Source organism: Tribolium castaneum, chromosome 1, assembly GCF_031307605.1.
Source record: "Tribolium castaneum strain GA2 chromosome 1, icTriCast1.1, whole genome shotgun sequence".
NCBI classification, from domain to species: Eukaryota; Metazoa; Arthropoda; class Insecta; order Coleoptera; family Tenebrionidae; genus Tribolium; species Tribolium castaneum.
This window is the reverse complement of record NC_087394.1, coordinates 9,868,288-9,887,230: the sequence shown is the minus strand read 5'-3', so window position 1 is coordinate 9,887,230 and position 18,943 is coordinate 9,868,288. Positions and strand designations below refer to the sequence as shown.

General features: G+C 30.1%; 1 protein-coding gene across 2 annotated transcripts in view; it reads right to left on the bottom strand.

Moving 5' to 3' along the window:
* The window catches only part of Fife (fife), a 196,807-nt gene extending 189,932 nt beyond the window's left edge, over positions 1–6,875 (bottom strand). Inside the window, exon 1 of one of the 2 annotated variants that reach the window (XM_064355525.1) lies at positions 6,678–6,875. The gene's annotated coding sequence lies outside the window, so the exon portion shown is untranslated. The remainder of the gene's footprint in view (positions 1–6,677) is intronic. The other variant, XM_064355527.1, reaches the window with a different exon arrangement.
* Positions 6,876–18,943: the final 12,068 nt, after the last annotated feature.

The following is an 18,943-nucleotide window of genomic DNA, read 5'->3' as shown; positions in this document are numbered from 1 at the left end:
ACTGCTAGATATACAAACTTTTCAAGTTTTATTATCGACCTCATACCTCCACACCGTTGTCGTCAAATCCTATAAACCTATTTATCAATCAAAGTTAGTAAAAAATGTGAAATTTGTTAAAGTTTTTGATTGTTTTGAAACTTTGTTTCCATCTAAGTGGAACGACAGAAAAGTTAACACCAATAATTTTGGTTAGGACAGGACATAAAAAATGTTCACAGCGTATAAGCGACTGAAAATATTCAATAATAAAAAAAATTGGTTTTATTCTTGCACGCAATGGATATACCTAGAAGTGCTAAAAGTATCATTCGATATATTTCAAAAACTACCCACTATCACACCGAAATCAGCTTTTATTGCTATACTTATCATGTCAATGTTTTTCTCCAAGTGTGTATTTTTTTAAGAATTTTTTTATCCTTTCTTATAATTGAAATTACCCAAATGATAATACTGAAAACACTTACTCTAATAGTGAAAACCGTTTCCCTGTATCTTCTTTCTAACTCAAGTTATTTCTATTTAAAGTTGAAATTATGACGTCATAACCGCCTATCAATCAAATAGTTTTTAACCAAAACATAACAAAAAAAATTTTCTCAGATTTTTTCCAAGTCCAAGACAAAATTTAAAACAGAAATTAGTTAAGTCGAAAAAGTAATTAATATTAGATTATGTGAAAAATGTCTAAAAAATATGATTAGATGCGGTTTTGACGTCACGATTTTTTTCTTTCGGAGCGATTATCTCGCTTATTTTTCATTGAAGGAAATTAAAAAAAAACTGCTGGTACAGAACGAACGATATTTTTAATTACCCTTAAAACAAAAAACAGGTGAAATAAGTTATTATTAATATAAATAATAATAAAATTAAAAATATGAAAATATCAACTAATTGAAATTTTATGATTTCTAGTGTTATTCTTGATGATGCTTGAATGAAAAAAAATCTTATAAAAATTGAATTGCCAATTTTTATTTAATTGATATAATTTTACGTTGCTAGAGACATTTTTATTAGTTTTTGAGATGCAGTAAAAATAGTAGACTCACTCTGTATAAAAATGTAATCTAATTGTTTAACTTATGTTATACACAAATATTATAATATTAAAAAGAAAACAAAAAAACAACTGTAATTGCAAAAAAATTGAAAAAATTCACAGGCATTGAAAAAAATGCAAAGTATTTAGTACCAAAAAATAAATTCTGTGCAATTATTAGTTTTTGAGATGCAGTAAAAATAGTAGACTCACCCTGTGTAAAAATGTAATCTAATTGTTTAACTTAGGTTATACACAGATATTATAATATTAAAAAGAAAACAAAAAAACAACTGTAATTGCAAACAAAATTAAAAAAATTCACAGGCATTGAGAAAAATGCAAAGTATTTAGTACCAAAAAGTGAATTCTGTGCAATTATTAGTTTTTGAGATGCAGTAAAAATAGTAGACTCATCCTGTGTAAAAATGTAATCTAATTGTTTAACTTAGGTTATACACAGATATTATAATATTAAAAAGAAAACAAAAAAACAACTGTAATTGCAAAAAAAAATTGAAAAAATTCACAGGCATTGAAAAAAATGCAAAGTATTTAGTACCAAAAAATAAATTCTGTGCAATTATAGACTCACTCTGTATAAAAATGTAATCTAATTGTTTAACTTAGGTTTTTATCATAATATTAAATGGAAAACTAAAAAACGATTAATTTACTCATCTAATACACGCAACATGTTCCAAAACTGGTAAATAAATTCAATTTGGTGAGGTATTTTATTTGGACGCAAATGTTGATATAATCTTATATAGGCGTTGTAAAAATGATCTTTTCTCTTAACGGTGTTGTATAAGGTTAGATGGTCCGTAAAGACTTCAATCAGTAAATTTACGAGGCGGCTAGTGAAGATTAAATTCCAATATGATCGTTCCTCCTCACAATCGATAGATATTTTCACGCGTCTCATAGCGTCAATAACGTTAATGAACCTTTTATTCCAATTTCATTTATTCTGAAAACTGGCTATCTCTGAATACACTTCGTGTGCAATTTACATAATTTTTCGGAGCATATCCTGTCAAGCACAGCAAATTTTTTTCATCATAAAAGGGACAAAAGCTTTGAATACAAGGCTCTCCAGCAATGCTCAAAGGAAATATCTCCGCTGGCTTTTAGTAAATTAGATCCATTGTAAAGTTAATTTTTTCAACTTATTTGTCAATTTTAATGATATCTGCCAGTTTTTCGAGTCGATTAGTTTTAATGAAATCATGAAACACAAGCTGTCCGCTTCGGTGACGAATCGGTTATTTTGCGACCACAGCACACAACACAATTTACGACCCACATCATTTTTGGTAAAATATTTTCGCTGCGGCTGTTTACGTCGGCAATAATTTTGAGCTAGAACAATATTTGCATTTTTTAATTAAAGCCGCTCCCTCCGAGATATAAAAATTAAATAGCTATGTTTATTTTGATGTTGGAAAAGTTAATTTAAAGACACTTTTCGACCGAACATAAAGTAATTAGAAGCGCAACACGAAGCCACAATTTCGCCGTATTTAATTTGACATGGATGCGCTCTGTTACTTTTTTTCTTATTAAAATGACAAGCTGAAGAATGCGAAGCAATTACGATTGTGACAGTTATGAATCCTGGCTCATTATTCGCGAAATTAAACATTAATGGCGCGTAATTTATATCGTGATTATTTCTCTTATTTGCTTAAGGGGGGATGTGTCAATTTCGGCGCAACAAAACCGACTACATTAAAAATGTTGAAGAAAATTGGATTCCGCTGCACTTAAATAAATTGCGTTTGCATTTGCGCCATTATATCAGTAAGTTAATTCAATAACACAAGTTCTCCCGTCTGCGGCAGTTATCTTGGAGTGGCGAAACTTGAACTATGTTGTTGTATCCCGGAATTGCGTGCCGCCCCTCACCTTGTCAGTTATAATAATCCGAGCATTATGTTCGAACCAAATTTTGCCGTCCAGGATTTAATTGCCTTTTCCCTTGAATTTCCGGCGCAAATATGTGGTGGTAAGCCGACGAAATCTGTTTTACAATTCAAATTGTTGCGATATTTTCAAGAAATTTTTCGGACAAAAATCCCTGCTGCAAACAAGCCAATTGGGGGAGTTTGCGTCGAGAGAAGTAAAAATTAAATGCGACACAAACGTATGGAAAGGGAGAAATTTCATTACCAACTTTTATCTGCGAAATGACATCTTTAGGAAACTTTTCCAGACAATTAATTAGAATGTTTGATGTTGGAAAAAATCTACCCAGTGCACCTATTTTTCAAACTTCAATTAACTACCAAAAGTCCGCTTATGTAACTCTCGAGAAAACTTTCTTAGGGCTGTAATTACTTTAATTCCTGAGTAAGTTTTACGAATTTAATTAACAATTCCGTATCCGGTATAAATAAATCTTAACTTATCAAAGCTTTTGTTCCGGTTTAGCGGTGCTTCAGGAATAACATTCAAGGCAAAACAGTGTTGTATTCAGTAAATTCAGGACAGCAAAACAATTTTTTTAATGTTGATGAAAAGGAGTGTTTATATTTTAAACATAATAAAATAAACTAAGTAGTAAACACTTCAAACATCCTTTCTTTAATACAAATTCTTAGATTTTTTAAGTATTATAAAAAAAAACTTGTAATACTTGTAATACACAGTGTTCAGAAATGCTTGTTCATCAAGTCACCTATGAAATATAACATAATGTGCCGCTTAATTAAAATCTTGAATCTCGTCTAATTGACAGATCCGTCAAAATAATGCAAAAACCTTTGAATCTAAGAACGAAAGAATACACAACAACACATTTTACTGAAATATGAAACATAAATCAAGACTTGAAACAACTTTGGCAAAAAGTGAGTAAAAAGCTAATTCAAAGTTTTGACAGAGATGACAGTACTCACACACTACAATAGTCATTTGGACTAAGCGGCACATTAAATTTGAATTCTGTAGTGGATTTGATAAACAATCATTTTTGAGCACATTGTATAACTGTTCTTTCGAATTAGTAATGCAAAATTATTAAACGGTTGTTTATTTTTGAGAAATTTTTAATCAGAAATTTACTACGCATCCACACCGTTGGACAAATGAGAAATTTTTAATAAACAATGTAAAACATTTTAATCCTACAGGGTGACTCAAAAGTGCCGATCAGACCAACTTTTTTTACCGTTAATATATTTTTCTCAAATCTGCCATTTTGTTTGTTGTTAAAAAAACATGTTCCAAAATTTAACTCAAAAATCTAACCTTTGAAAAACTATATCTAGTAAAAAAAACGCTTAAACAAATTTATTTTTGTTATAAGAAATATTAACTCCATTGAATATCTTTTAACACTACTCAAGGGATAGTAAGAGACTGTTGATTGAACAAATTTGTTAATTTAAAAAGTTAGGCAAATAAATCTTAATCCAACTGAATAGTACAATATCTAATGTAATAAGAACGTCGCCAGAAGTTTCAAAAACGTATGTCTTGAATAGCAGATATTAACTTTTCAATCATTTATCAAATTGGAAATTAAGAAAGTTTTGAACACTTGTCTTGATTAAAACCATCATTTTCTAAAACCTACTAAGTCAGCACTAGCATTATCCTCAAAAAACTCAGGATATATTAAAAGAACTTTAATTGTTCGAGACTAAATTCAGCTACAACTAATACCTGTTTTACAGGTTTATAATCAGTTTTGTTACAAACTACTAAAAGTGGATTATGAAAGAAAAGACTAGAAGTATGTAACGAAAAAACATCCTTGTTAGTTTGACTACGACCTGACAAAATATAATGCGTAAAAATTGGGGAAAAAGCTTATTTAAACTTTTCAAAAAATAATGGTGATTAAAATTGTTGAAGACAGTAAAAAAATAATTGGAAATACAAATAAGTAGCTCAACACTGTTGAGCCATTAAAGTGATAAATAATTTTTTTATCTCCATCAATGAATTATTTTTAAAATTTTGGTTTTTAGGTGCTAAGGTAAAAACTCTTTTTATTTCTTCTTGGAATAAAGTATAAACCAGGATAAGATATAAACAAAATTCTAAATAAAACACAACTACAAATTAAGAAAAATAACAAGTGTTCAATAATTTTTCTGGTCAGATCGCCTATATGTGGCAATTGTCACAAAAAACGTATGTCTCGGTTAACATTACAAAACAATGACAGATGACAGCTGTCAGTGTCAGGCCAAAAATTCATACGTTCAACTGAGCTTGGAGAGTAAATTCTTGAACGTCTGCATACAATTATCATAATTTTCAATGTGATTTTTATCAAAAACTCCTAAATGCAAAAATAAGACAACATTTAAACAGTTGACAGCAAACCATATGAACTTATCACACAACCTACGTTCATACTGGAAAGAGAAAACCACAGCAAACCACGACCTAAACAATTATTGAACACTTGTTAGAAGGAACCCTAGAAGAAAACGGAAAACTTGTTTCAAAAGTTGTAAAAAATTTGATTTATGTTTTAATTTTATTACTTAGATTGTTAATGTATAAATTCTATTCTAAAAATATTCTACATTAGATATTCTCTTCTAATTTGTATACCTTTTCAAAAAAAATGCAACGTTTGTATTTATTTAGTGTTTAAAACAAATACATTACGATCAACTTGATGATCAAACTATCAAACATCATTACATCATTACGTCTTTTAATAATCATTTCTGAAAAAAGTAATTTAATGACTACTATATTACCTATTATTGAAACAGAAAAAACATAGCACAGTTTACTATTTTTATGTATTTACGAGTATAAAACTAAGTTTCAAAATTTTCAAAATATACTTTGTGTGATTACTAAAAAAATAGTAGTTCCTACTTAGGAATTTAAAAAATTCCAATTTACATTACTCGTTGCACTATTTTTTTAGTTAACTATTGCAGCCTTTCATCTACTTTTTCAAAGTAACAATCGAACAATTTGCGTCCCCACAACCAAAAACGAACAAATTTGCTTTTAATTAGGATTGAAATTGTGCTTCACTAAAACGAACAAAGGCTTAAAACTTGTCAGAAATATCGGATAAACACTAATGAGAGACATAACCGAACAAATTTTAATTAACTCAAATGTAACGTTAGCCGTAATCTGTGTCACATTTTCAAAACGATGCACAATTAGAATCAAACGAAAGTGATATTTGCTTTAATGCCAGGGGCGGTTTTAATTCCAGAATTTTAAAATGAAATTTATTCAATAGCGGTTTTCCGATACCTAAACATACATGTAGATATGGCAAAGTAATCACGAAACGCAAATTCAAAATCAATCCAGAACCCAATATCAAATCACCATATTATAACCAAAGCAATAAAACGAAGGAAATGTAGCAGAATTTTCGTCGAATCGCTCAAACCATTGTTAAATCTTTAATAAGGCGTTGTTTCTCGCACAAATTAGTACTCCGAAGTAATAAAATTTTAATTAGGAGACACCTGTAGCTTCCGCACCGATAATTATTTTTGATTTGTTCAATCGATTGTTCAATTGCTAAAATTTGTCGAAAAATTTCCGGAGCGCCTTGGAATATCGAGTGCAGCAAAAGGCGCTCAAGTGCCGTGAGCGCCGCCAGTTTAAAAAGGAAGAACTCTTGTACCTGAGAAGACACCAGCAAGTGTTAACAGCAACCTGTGGCAGGAGCTGCAAGGGTGAAGAAAGCCACTGCACGACGCAATCACGCACATATCACAACCAGAGCCGAGGAAACGAGCTTTGTTAGTTCCCGGAACGAGACCCGCCAACGGCCCGGAGCAGGCAGACAAGACTCCGGTGTAACAAGTAGGTAGACGGTGGCCGGGCCAAAATGCGCGCGCAATGCTGATACATCGAACGCCGTTGTCACAGCGCGACATGTATACACTTGTTGTGCACATAATGAGAAATTTGATTCGATATCAGTGCTAGATGCTGACAACGAGATAGTTTTTCGAGGTAATTTCATAAAAATGAGCTTTGCGACTGATTGCTCCGGGAGAAGAGGCTCCATTGTGTGGATGCGCTGACGAGGCGCCCTGATGAGTTGAACGGCTTCGTTGCTGCTGCTTGTCTTAGATTACGCTCGTTTTATCATCTAACAAGTTGATATTTCGCTCCTAGTTTTTACAGCTGGTATAAATACACGCTCAACAACTTAATGCTGGAGGTTTTACGGTAATTTCATGTTCTTAAAGATTGCAAATAGATTTTACAGCTTTATGGAAATTAGCTCCAAATAGAAAATTTGCTTTCAACTTTACGTGCTTTAACAATTAATAAATAAATATGAGATGTCAAGAAGGCGATATATCGGAGAGCGTACGAATTTGTCTCCGATCATGTATGTCATAAATTTATAGTGCGTTGTTTGTACGGCTTCTTCAACTCAACAAAAAACACGTCAAATTGAAGGAATATAAAAATGTTAATTACTTTATCTTTGTTATCAACATTTTACTAAAATGCAAACTAGTGTGTACGCTTCTTCTATCCATTCTCTTTCTGTGTCCGTTTGTTCGTCTTATGAAGTCTTTATTTTCACTTCTAAATCTTGATATTTCGTTTATTATTCTTTTATTCTTCCTCTTAGGTATGCAGCTAATTTTTCTTGTAATAGTGTTACAGAGAAACTAATTTACTCTATTTTTTTTTTGTCTCTCTTCCTTCCTTCATTTTTCCTTCTGGACACCCATACACGTTCATAAAATTGTTTTTTTTTCTTAACTATAATTCAGTTTTATACTTGGAATCTTTTCCCAATATTTGTGGACAAGCTTGCATTTTTTTCGTTTTTTAATTGTTACACATGTATTGTTTTTCTCTCCTTTTTTGCTTTTGTTTTTGTTTTGATTTTTTTACTTCTTCCATCTCTATGTAGCTTGCTGCTTTTTAGCGCTTTTCGGTCCAGTTCTAACATCCATCACTAGAAGTTCCTCTGTTCTGATGTTTTTTTTACGCATAAACCGCGTAATCTTTTAATTAACAGTAACATTATATTTGCCTTTATTTGCTCTATTAGAGAATAATTGCTTTTTAACTATATGTTTTTGATGTTCTCCGAAATGTTTGCGAGAGAACAAATAGATTGTAAGTTGAAAGAAGTTTGATAGTACCAACTCATATTGTGTGAAAAATGGTGGATGCGCCGGACAAATTATCAAAATTGTACAAAACTATTATTAGTTAATTACTGTTAAAAATATTAAATATGATTAACTTCACTTAGCCGGTTTATAAAAAATCATAATTTCTATTTACACGATTCTTAAATAACTAAAAAAATGGACACTATTAAGTTTTACGAACTTCGATTCAAATTTTTTCTTCATTCTTCATCGGTATCTGATTTTTGACTTGTCATTTACACCATTAATTTTTAACCTGATAATAAAAATATATTCGCAGAAATGACTGGCAAATAGAAAGTCAATCGAAAATCATATTCGGTCCTTACACCTCCAATTAGAAGTTCTTTTCCTAAACTTCAGTACTTGTTTCTCTCAACAGTTGTTTGTGCATTTTCTGTGCTATATTTTCTCAGCATATTTTAAGAATAATTTTTTTACTGCTTCCCTCTCCTTCGCTTTTTTCCACTTTTTTAAAAACTACTCAAGAACTGGAAAACAGGTATTGCCACCTTGAAAAATTATCTTTTTTTACAAATAATTTAAAATATCTGGTGTTTTATGTAACTCACTGAAAATTTTTAAATTCTGGTTTTACGTGATCTAATAAAACCTATATAACAATCTTTTGACATTACAGGTAGTAATCTAAAAGTCAGATTTTCTGCTGGACAATATCCTTAGTAGATTAAAACATACGCGATATGACGGTTGATTTATGCATAACGTGCAGTTAAAAAGAATGTTTTTGAGACCACATCTTGAAAGAAAATTATCTTTATATCTATTTTTGACACTACTTTTCTTGTATAGTTCAATCCATTCTACATTTTCAGTGTCAATCTCATTTCACTTTATAGTTCTTCTTTCACTCAAACCAAAATGTTTATTTACAAACCATATTTTATGTTTAAACACAGAATAGATCGCAAAATATATTTCCTGCAGAATTTATTCTATAAATAAATATTTTTATAGATAATCTATTGTAGGATGGCGTTTGAGCTGGATTTACCATTCTGAAAGCAATACTAATTTTTGTAGACAACGTTGTTTTACTAAATTATTTCTCCGAGAATTTCTCATTGAAAGTCAATTGATAAATTTAGTAATAAATTAATAATTATTTTCGATCAATTTAAAAAAAGGCCTTCTTCCAACGTTTGTCAGAAGATTATTTTTTCAATACCTCAAACAGTTTCAAACAATTTTTATTTTAGAGTAAGAGACCCGATTATTTTGCAAAATTTTATCGAAACAAGCAAAAAATTACCAAACCACATATTTCAGCTTATTCTAAGTGCTTAAACTAGTTTTTGAAATTCAGGCTAGTTTTGTCTCAATGACTTCTATAATATCCAATATAATATATTATATAATATAATAATAAGCAATAATAGGTTTGGCATCATTTTTTTAAACTGCCTGTACATAAATGTTAAAAGAAAATAAACAATTTTTTACAATCGCATATAAGGTATTTTACAAATATTTTGTTGACTATTTATTCCAAAAGGTCATTTATTGCAGAAATTTTTTTCCGAAAAAAATTGGTAGCTATATTATCGGGACAAATAAAAAAATTTTTCGGCCAATTTTAAGCGATTCACCTCTTTTATGTACTAATTTTTGCGTAACATTAATCAATAATTACGGCCCTCAAAATATTTTCACAAAGAAATGGCCCACAAGCTAAAAAAGTATTAAGGCTATGTGCAAAAAATGGTGGATGCGCCGGGCAAATTTTAATAATACAGACCGATTCAAAAAACTGAGTCTGCGGGCAACATATTTAAAAGTATTCTTATTTGTAATTTGCTACAATGCAGGCAGATTTGGTTTTCCGTGACAATTATTTGAAGTACAACCCTAGAAAATTGTTGTATTGTTGTTAACTGGAAGAGTACTGCATTGGTATCTTTTGAAATTTAAATTCAGTATTACCAACAGACACAGTATTTCTGGATCAATGTATCTTATTGACAACACAAATCAATAAATTTATTACAAAAATAACACAACAATTTTAATTTAGTTAAGATTAACCCAAAAAATGGCCACTATTAGGGTCTACGCAAGTAAGTGTCTGTGTGCATTGTTTTAAGTGTGTATGAAATAAAAGACAAAAATAAACTAATCGAGCATAATCAAGACTCTATCATTTCTTTTTAGTTACAAAATAGTAATTAATATTACGTTTCTATTCTATATTTAAATAGAATGTTATGAAAAAACAATGCCAGTATACACAAGATAATTTATTACGAGATTTTTATGCTTCGCTTATTTAAAAATGTGACAGAAACTTGTTGCCTACTCCACAATACAAAAAGAAAATGACACTGACAAATTCTCGGAACCGCAATCGTTAAAAGCAACAAGTTCGGCTTTGCAAAATTCACTGTATCTGAGGGAATTGCAAGTTTGCACATTATTAAAGAGACAAGACGTTACAGTAAAAACACAACAAATTTCATGCACTGTGACATGTTACAGCGAACGACTTTGAAATTAATATTCAGTTAGTATTTCGAGTTATTGAAAGAAAATAACTATGAATGTTAATTTTACGTTACGTAAATATTTACATGATTTGTAAATTTTGTAAGTTCTTAATTAATTATTGACTTTAGCTTTAAAAGTTCTTGTTTGCATATTGTGTTTGTAATATTGGAAGCCTTCATAAGACCTCATATGGAAAAAACTTCCTTGTGATGCACATTATGTGTCACGTGACATTTATTGTGGATCTAACAAAACGACGTCTCCTTTTCCGGCTTCGATGTTGAGTTACGTTGCTAACAACTTACACAATACGCTTTGCCACAAAGGCAAAAGGCAACTGGACAAAATAGTTTGTTACGAAGCTACAAATACAAATCAAGGTGTACAAATTCAGCTCATTTACTCATTTAATAAGGGTGACTTTATACTCCCGACATGTATTGAAATGTCAAGTTAGTGAAAAGAGCAATTTTAGCGAAAGCTTGACTTGTTTCTGGAAATGTTTTCACCACTGCCTCTCATTTGGTGAAGGGTAATTTTTAGTAAAATTATACATTTACAAAAATACATTTTCAAGAGATATTCAGGAGTTGTTTCAGGATTCGAAATGCGCTGATTTTGATAGGAGAGTTTTCGTGTTTTTCTAACGTAATAACCACAAAAAGATAAACATAATGGGAACATGTGGTGGTGAAGCATCGCGTTTGAAATAAAACCATTCAAAATAAACCCTCGATTACATAAAACGGATTTAAATTGAATAGAACTGGGAAATGATAGCTATGACAATACCAACTTTACATAAAACGATTCGATTGCAATTAACGATTTATTTCATTAAATTCTATAGTCAAAGAATTTAAACAAAAATAATTACCTAGTAGAATAACTCTTATTGGTTAACCCATTTCATTATACAATGATGCGTTTCAATAGCCGCATTAGCTTCATCAGGTTAGTGATGGTATTTAAATTAAAGTAGAATTTAATCGATAGTGGGAATAGCTTACGCTGTGGACATATCCCCATGTTTAATTTACTCGCACCAGAAAAAATTGCTCGTTTATGAAAATATGTAAAAAACAGTTTTTTTAGAGAATATTTCATAAATGTAATGTACACACTGTAATGTGTAGGTGCTTCAACAATACTCATATTTACATAAATATTTTGCGAGAAAAAGTCTTTTGGAAAAAAATTAAATCCGCTGAAAGATTTAGCAAAATGAGTTAGTAAAATAACAAATTAAGCACTACAGCTTAGAAATTCGAATCGAGACTGTAAACATCCACAAAAATAACAACTTATCAAGTATTAAGTCTATGCTAATGAGCTTTCCTAGCTCTAATTTTTCACTTTCAATATATGAAGTTGTGTGGAGATAACTGATAAATAAAACTTAAGGTAAGTAAAGCAAATTAGTAATTGTGTTCGAAAGTTGCAAATTAAACAATTACGATTATTTAAACATATTTGTTTCAATGAAAAACTATTTCAAATAAATTTTTTATTTAGCTTCTAACGGAAAACAAATCCTCCGAAAGCGACATAGTGGCAATGCTTCCTCAATTTTATTTTTTTTTAAAGATATTATTGGGTTTTATATTTAAACCGTTGTTCTTATGACTTACAAACACTTTAACTAAACAATTTTTTTAGTAGATTGTCAATAAAAATATTTTTTGCAGAACTCAAAAACGAAGAAATTATACAACTTGGTTTAAAACTAATAAACGATTATATAAGCTTCGAGTGTCCTGTATACAATATTTTTTGTATTAGCTATGTGAATTCGATTTAAATTTTTGTGAGAAATATCCAGTGTAAAAATTATTAGTTTTACTTTTAAAGAGTTGTTCTTATGAGTTAAAAATCGTTTTGCTAAAAAAATTCTTTAAGTAGACTATCTTTTAAAAAAATATTTTTTGCAAAACTTGTATCTAAGTGAAAAAATTAAACGACTTTATTAACAACTAACAAATAACTAAAGAATTTCACGTGCATACAATCCACGTGTGAATAATCGATGAGTGCTGTATAAAATATTTTTTTATATTTTGTGACCCGAGTTAAAAATGTAAGAAATTTCTATCAAGAAAGTAGAAATTATTAGCTTTAAGTTAGTCTCTAAGAGATATAAACAGTTTTGCTAATGACATTGTTTGAGCAAAATATACTTTAAAAAATTTTTCGGACAACTTGTAAAGAAAGAAATTAAACAACTCTTTTTTATATTTTGTGAATCCGAATTACATTTTGTGAGAAATTTAAAACGAAAAAATGATCAATTCTTTAAGTAAATTGCCATATAAAACAAATATTTTTGAAGAATTCCAATGCGAAAAAATTGAACAACTTTATTAACAATTAACAAAATTTAACAATTTCGAGTGCATTAAATTCCACGAGTGAGTGCTGTATACAGAGTGCTCAAAAAGTGGCGCACCAACTCAGTAGAACGTTGCTGAGAAGCAAAAAATCTTGAGAAAATTTCTAAAGTCATACTTTAAAAAATCTAGAGCTAGAAACTTATTTTGTATTTCTTCTTCAGTTTTCATTATTTTTTTTATGATTGTATGTTTCACACTAAGTAGTCCTTCTCTTACAAAGCGATGAATATCTATTTTTAAATTTACTATCAAACTTTTGCCGTTTTTTGAATATAAAAAAATAAAACTTATCAAAAAAAATACAGTGTTTAGATATGCCAACTATTTCCTGGAAAACCGTTTCAAAAATAATTTATTTTTATTGTTGATTAAATTCTGTTACGATCACGGCTGTTAGATAATATTGTCACATGTAATTTTTTTAAACTCGTTACTTATCAATAACTTTGATAGAATTTTTTTACTATTTTTACCTTTTTATGTAAGCATTGGTGCGCCGGTTTTTGAGCACCCGGTATAAGTTTTTTTGTGAATACGAGTTTTTTCTAGCAAAAAAATTGCCATTTATTGGCTTTAATAGTTGTTCTTATGACAGTTTTGCTAAAAAACATTCGTGTAGATTTGCATAAAAAAAAGGATTGCAGAACTCTACATCTAAAAAATGAAATATTAATAACTTCATTAACAACTAAATTATTTCGAGTGCAATAACTTTCACGTGTGAATACGAGTTAAATTTTGTGAGAAATTACTTTACATTTGCAAGATTAAAATTTACAAATCAATAAAACCATTCATAAACATAATTTTAAGGTTCGTCAGTTAGAAATGTATAGAATCAAGTTTTACCGACAATCAACGAGAAATTATTTTTATTCTTTCAGAGAAAACGAAATTTCGTAAGTTTCTCTACCAGGAAATGAGAAAAATCTTTCCTGGATTTACTCGTGCGCCTTATTAAGAGAGTTTGTATTATTGCGTATTGATTTTTTTGTGAAAACTTCGTAAGCTGCAATCCCAGCAAAATAAAAAAGAAGAGTTTGTCCGTGAAATTATCAGTCGTAAGTACAACACTCTGCGAAAAAAGGAATTTAAGTCCGACCCCCATGCAAGTAAAAAATCAAATAAAAATTTAAATGCGTTCTCGTTCTGTTTTAACTTATATCCCCTAATTCAGCTCGGCAAATAGGTTTTTTCCAGCAAGGGTGAGGAATGAAAATAAAATTCTTTATGAAATTGTCACGTCTTGAGCAGCTATCCGTGGCTGAAAGATGAACCAATAACCATGATAATGAGCAAGCGAAGGCATGTGACTCCACAAGTGGTACCACCCCCGGCGCGCCGCCGCCCACCTCCATTAGATGGTCGTAAAACGGGGCGTTGGGCAAAATGGACAAGTGTCTCGTAAGGACGCTCCATTAATTCCAGAAAATGGAGGAAAAAGTCTAATGAATGTGTGTATGAACGTGTTTAAAATGGAAGGCCAGGAAGGGCGCAACGGGTCGATATCGGATCACGTGGACGCCCGGGCGGCCATCTCACCCCGCGCCTCCGCCATTGTCGCCCCCAGATACCATTCCATCAGGGGCGACTCGCCAGAAGAGGCAGAAAAAAAACATACAAAATAATCTCCCTGTTTAGAGAAATTTTGCAACAAATGATTTATTTAATTCCGTATACTTAAAAAAAACACTAATGACCGGTTTACGGAACTTTTTTCTAAACGACTTGCCTCGAAAATGACACATCATAACGGACGGGACAGTTTGTATAAATTTTTAGGTTTTATTTTCACTTTTTACGAACAATAGCAGTAGAAGCAAATTCTATAAGAATTTAGTACCAGTCAAATTGTTTGGAACCTACAATTAGAGCCACATTTTTTTAATTTAAAATACGAGCAGATAAAAGAATACAAAGTGATGACAGACGGGACACACAAAAACCTCATATTTTTATCGTTGAATAATCATTATAAAATTTTGATAATTTGAAAAGCACTAATTCCAACAATTATTTTAAAAATAAAAGGTGGAACCTGCTGAAACTTTTGAAACCACAAAATCGAAGAATAAAGCAATGTGCAACGACTTCTAGTTAATTTACTTTTTTTCTACACATGACGGACGGGACAAACAAAACTTGTGTACTTGTGTGTAATTGCTCTAAAAAATCTATTCAGTCAAGTTTTAATATTAACAACTTCAACAATATTAAAATTAGACAGTGAAAATTAAGGATTCTTAGATTTGTTCAACAACGTAAGAAAAATGAAACATTTTATGTTTGCGATAACGGACGGGCCATCAAAAGTTATAAATATAAAAAAGTAATATTACTAAGCAATTTATTTACAATCAAAAAAAGGTAAAGTGTCTATTTAATTTGGTTATTTTTCAGTCTGTTTTAGCAATATTTTTAAACTTAAATTTTCTCAAAAACAGAACATAATTTTCAACTAAATGTTGTGGCTGTTCGACTTATTTTGGTAAAATTTTGTTTAAAAATAAGCTGAATAGAAAGAAACTAACATTATTTTCAATTTATTTTACGATTTTTACTAAAGTTTTTGCAAAATAAAATGACCTAAATAAAATAAGGTTACATTAATTTTTGATCTAATTCGGTGATGTTTCATCCAACTTTAGATAATTTTTTTGTAAAAAAACTTTTTTACGTTAATAACACTCGGAAGGGGCTAAAATAATACCCATTTCACGAGTCTAACAGCTAAATAATGTTTGGACAATTTTTTACAAAAAATGCACGTGAAGTTAATAAATCTTTGTTAAATAAAATAAGTCTAAATTAAAAAAATAATTATAACTTATAACCTATTTAATTAAGAACTACATAAGTATTTAACAGATAATGTTTAACAAAACACAAAACAGGTAAATAATATCTGACAAGTGACAATGGAATGTTATACCAAAAAATTAAAATTTTTATATGGATAGCCAACAACAAAATAGGCGACCCATATTTTTTTACTTTAACCAAAGCTCTACTTTCAGAATCTGCAATTTCCAAAAACTTTTACTTTCGAGTATAACACTCCATTATGTGCTTGGAAAAAAAAGAATTTTTTTTTATTTATTGTGACATTTTCTTTAGCTCTAGTGACAGTTTAAATTCCTTTTGGTATACGTTTAACGAATTTGTCACAAAATTTTGGTGTTATATATTGTTCCAGATATGCCCCATTTTATTTTTTAAATCTTTCAATGACCACTGAGAGTGAATTCTAAGATACCGAATTGTTTAAAAAATTTTGGTCAATGTGACAAGAATGCAAACATGTATTTCCAAATCACTTGCTCCTTGGCAGATTTAACTGCACTTTTAAGACTGTCTTTATCAAGGCTTTTTATTTACTTCTTATTACTTATTTTCGCGAATCTTCAACGCATACATCAAATTAAGATTAATCATTAATTATTACTTTTTTCCAGTCAGTGTATGTTCATTGTCAACTTACTTTTGATCCACAGAGGAGTCTGTGCTTTTTCTTGGGTAGCTGTGAGTTCCTGTTGGTTTTTTCTGGCTAATTAATCATTATTTTGTTATTTATTTATAAAAACCAAGACATGTTTTTTTTATTTACAATTGGAATAGGTTTCTCGTTGTTTATCTATTCCATAGAGCAGTGATTTCTTTTTTAAATGTTTACGAGTGTCATGCAATTTATGTGATCTTCCAAAACTTTTTAAACAAAATTTTGCGAAATAATTGTGTTTCTAACTGAAAAAGTGGTCAATAAGGCAAACACAAGATAATTTTCGATTTAGATTCGTGATTTTTCGGGCTATTCTAGTGAAAAAAACTTGAAATTTTAGGTCTAAAGAGTGCTGCAATGTTCAAGTGTTACTACTTTTTTATTATATTTAGTCCATGATTTTTATAGACCAGAAATAAAGTTCTATGGCAAGCTTAAAAGTACAGATAACAAAAAAGTACCTGTACTAGACATTTTTTTGTAAAATGCACCTCCCAGTTTGCAAAACCATGAGCCACCACTGCATTCCATGTCATATCCTACCCCAACAACGCGCACCTGTAGCATCACAAACATATATCAGAATGCAACATACTTTCTCAGCGTTTTGCCACACACATCACGTCCTTTATTACGGATTATTTTTATTATTATGCATACCAGCGCAAATTTCTAGAACGGCTGTTCGTACTGGTTGAAACTGAAAATGCGATATTTATACACATTTACTGAATAGAGCTGTATTAAAAAAAGTGCAGCTGAAAACTTTAAGAGGATTTATTATTAAATTGTTGGGGGTATGTTTTTTAAGTAGAGACAAAAAATGTTCCATGTTTATACGTCTGGTTACGGTGTCTTCATCTATTGCCGGTTGAAAAGTCATTGTGAGTTCTCATACAACAGGTCATTTTAAATTAATTTTAAAATAATTCTTTCGCTTGCAACCCATTTCTTTAGACATCAATGTAACAGTAAAGTTTGTAATGTGAATAAAATAAGTGTGGATTATGGAACACGCTGAGAAAAGAGACGATAAAGTTTAGAGGATCAGGGTTTAAAGTGTAAGTAAGTGTAGAGCTGAAAATTATTAGTTGTTAAAAAAGTCGTAAAGTAAACCCAGTTGAAATAAGATCCATTAGAGACATTTATCACTATTCTTTACGTTATCTTTTAGAAAAACAAAGACTGGTTTTATCAAATGTATTTAAGTAAGAGGAGCTTGTGGAAATTGTCTGTTGTCTCAATAAAACTTTAACAAAATTTACAAGCCATTTTACTTGAAAAATTATAGCTATCTAAAACGGACACTTATTTCGTAACCATTTAGATATGATTTTAAAAATGATTAATAAATATTAAATAATAAATTAAATTAAAAACTATTTTATGGCTTGAGTTAAAAGACAACCCAAACGATTTTTTTTTCAAGTAGAATTTTTTAATATGTCTTTCGTTATTCGCAAGATATAACTAAGAAAATCCAAAACATTCATTCTTAAGGATTACAAAAATAATGTGAAAGAATTTAGACTGAAACTGGAGTAAATTGCAGCATTGTGAGGTAATGTAAGATAAAATTTTATAAAAAGCTGAAGTAGGAGAGAGCAAGTTCGAAAGGCCAACACTTCAGTAGTGTAATAAATTTAAGAGTCTGTTCACTTTTTAAAATAAGACTTAGTTACGGACAAGCGTCTTTTAGTAGTGTATGTAGTGTAAGAGATTTTTTTCCAAAAGTTTTCCAGACTATTAGGAATCAATACATGATTAACACAAAATTATTCTGTGTGTCCACGAATTCTGGTATAAATTAATAATTAATATTAAAATTCGCAGAGCAATAAACATTTTACAACAAAGCGTACCAAAATTTTATGCATTTTTTTAATTAAAAACTGGCAAATTTATTCCCTGAAGACGTATTATTTGTTCATTATATTAAACAATCTATCAACTGTACCTTCAATAATGTTCACTATGATGGGAATCAAAACTGTACTAAAAGTATATTTTTTTTCATTTTCTTTGTAGTAAACATAATTATTCAAAATTTGTAATTTAGTTCGTATGAAAGACAGTGAAACCTCCCTTAATAAACACCTCCGAATAACGGACACCTTTTCACAACGGACATTTTTGTAGAAACATAACAAAGCTTATATTGAAATTTCCACCTCTCATTAGTGGACTCCCCCCACAACGGACAATAACGGTCCGTTATTAAAAGGTTTTACTGTATGTATTATTTATTAAATTTTATAGACGCAGGCCTCATAAAATTATGTGATACACCCGGTATAGAATACGTTCTAAGCATGTGCTGCTACCTGTTGCAGAAAGTGGACATTGTTGCGTGCGTCCTGTTTAAGTT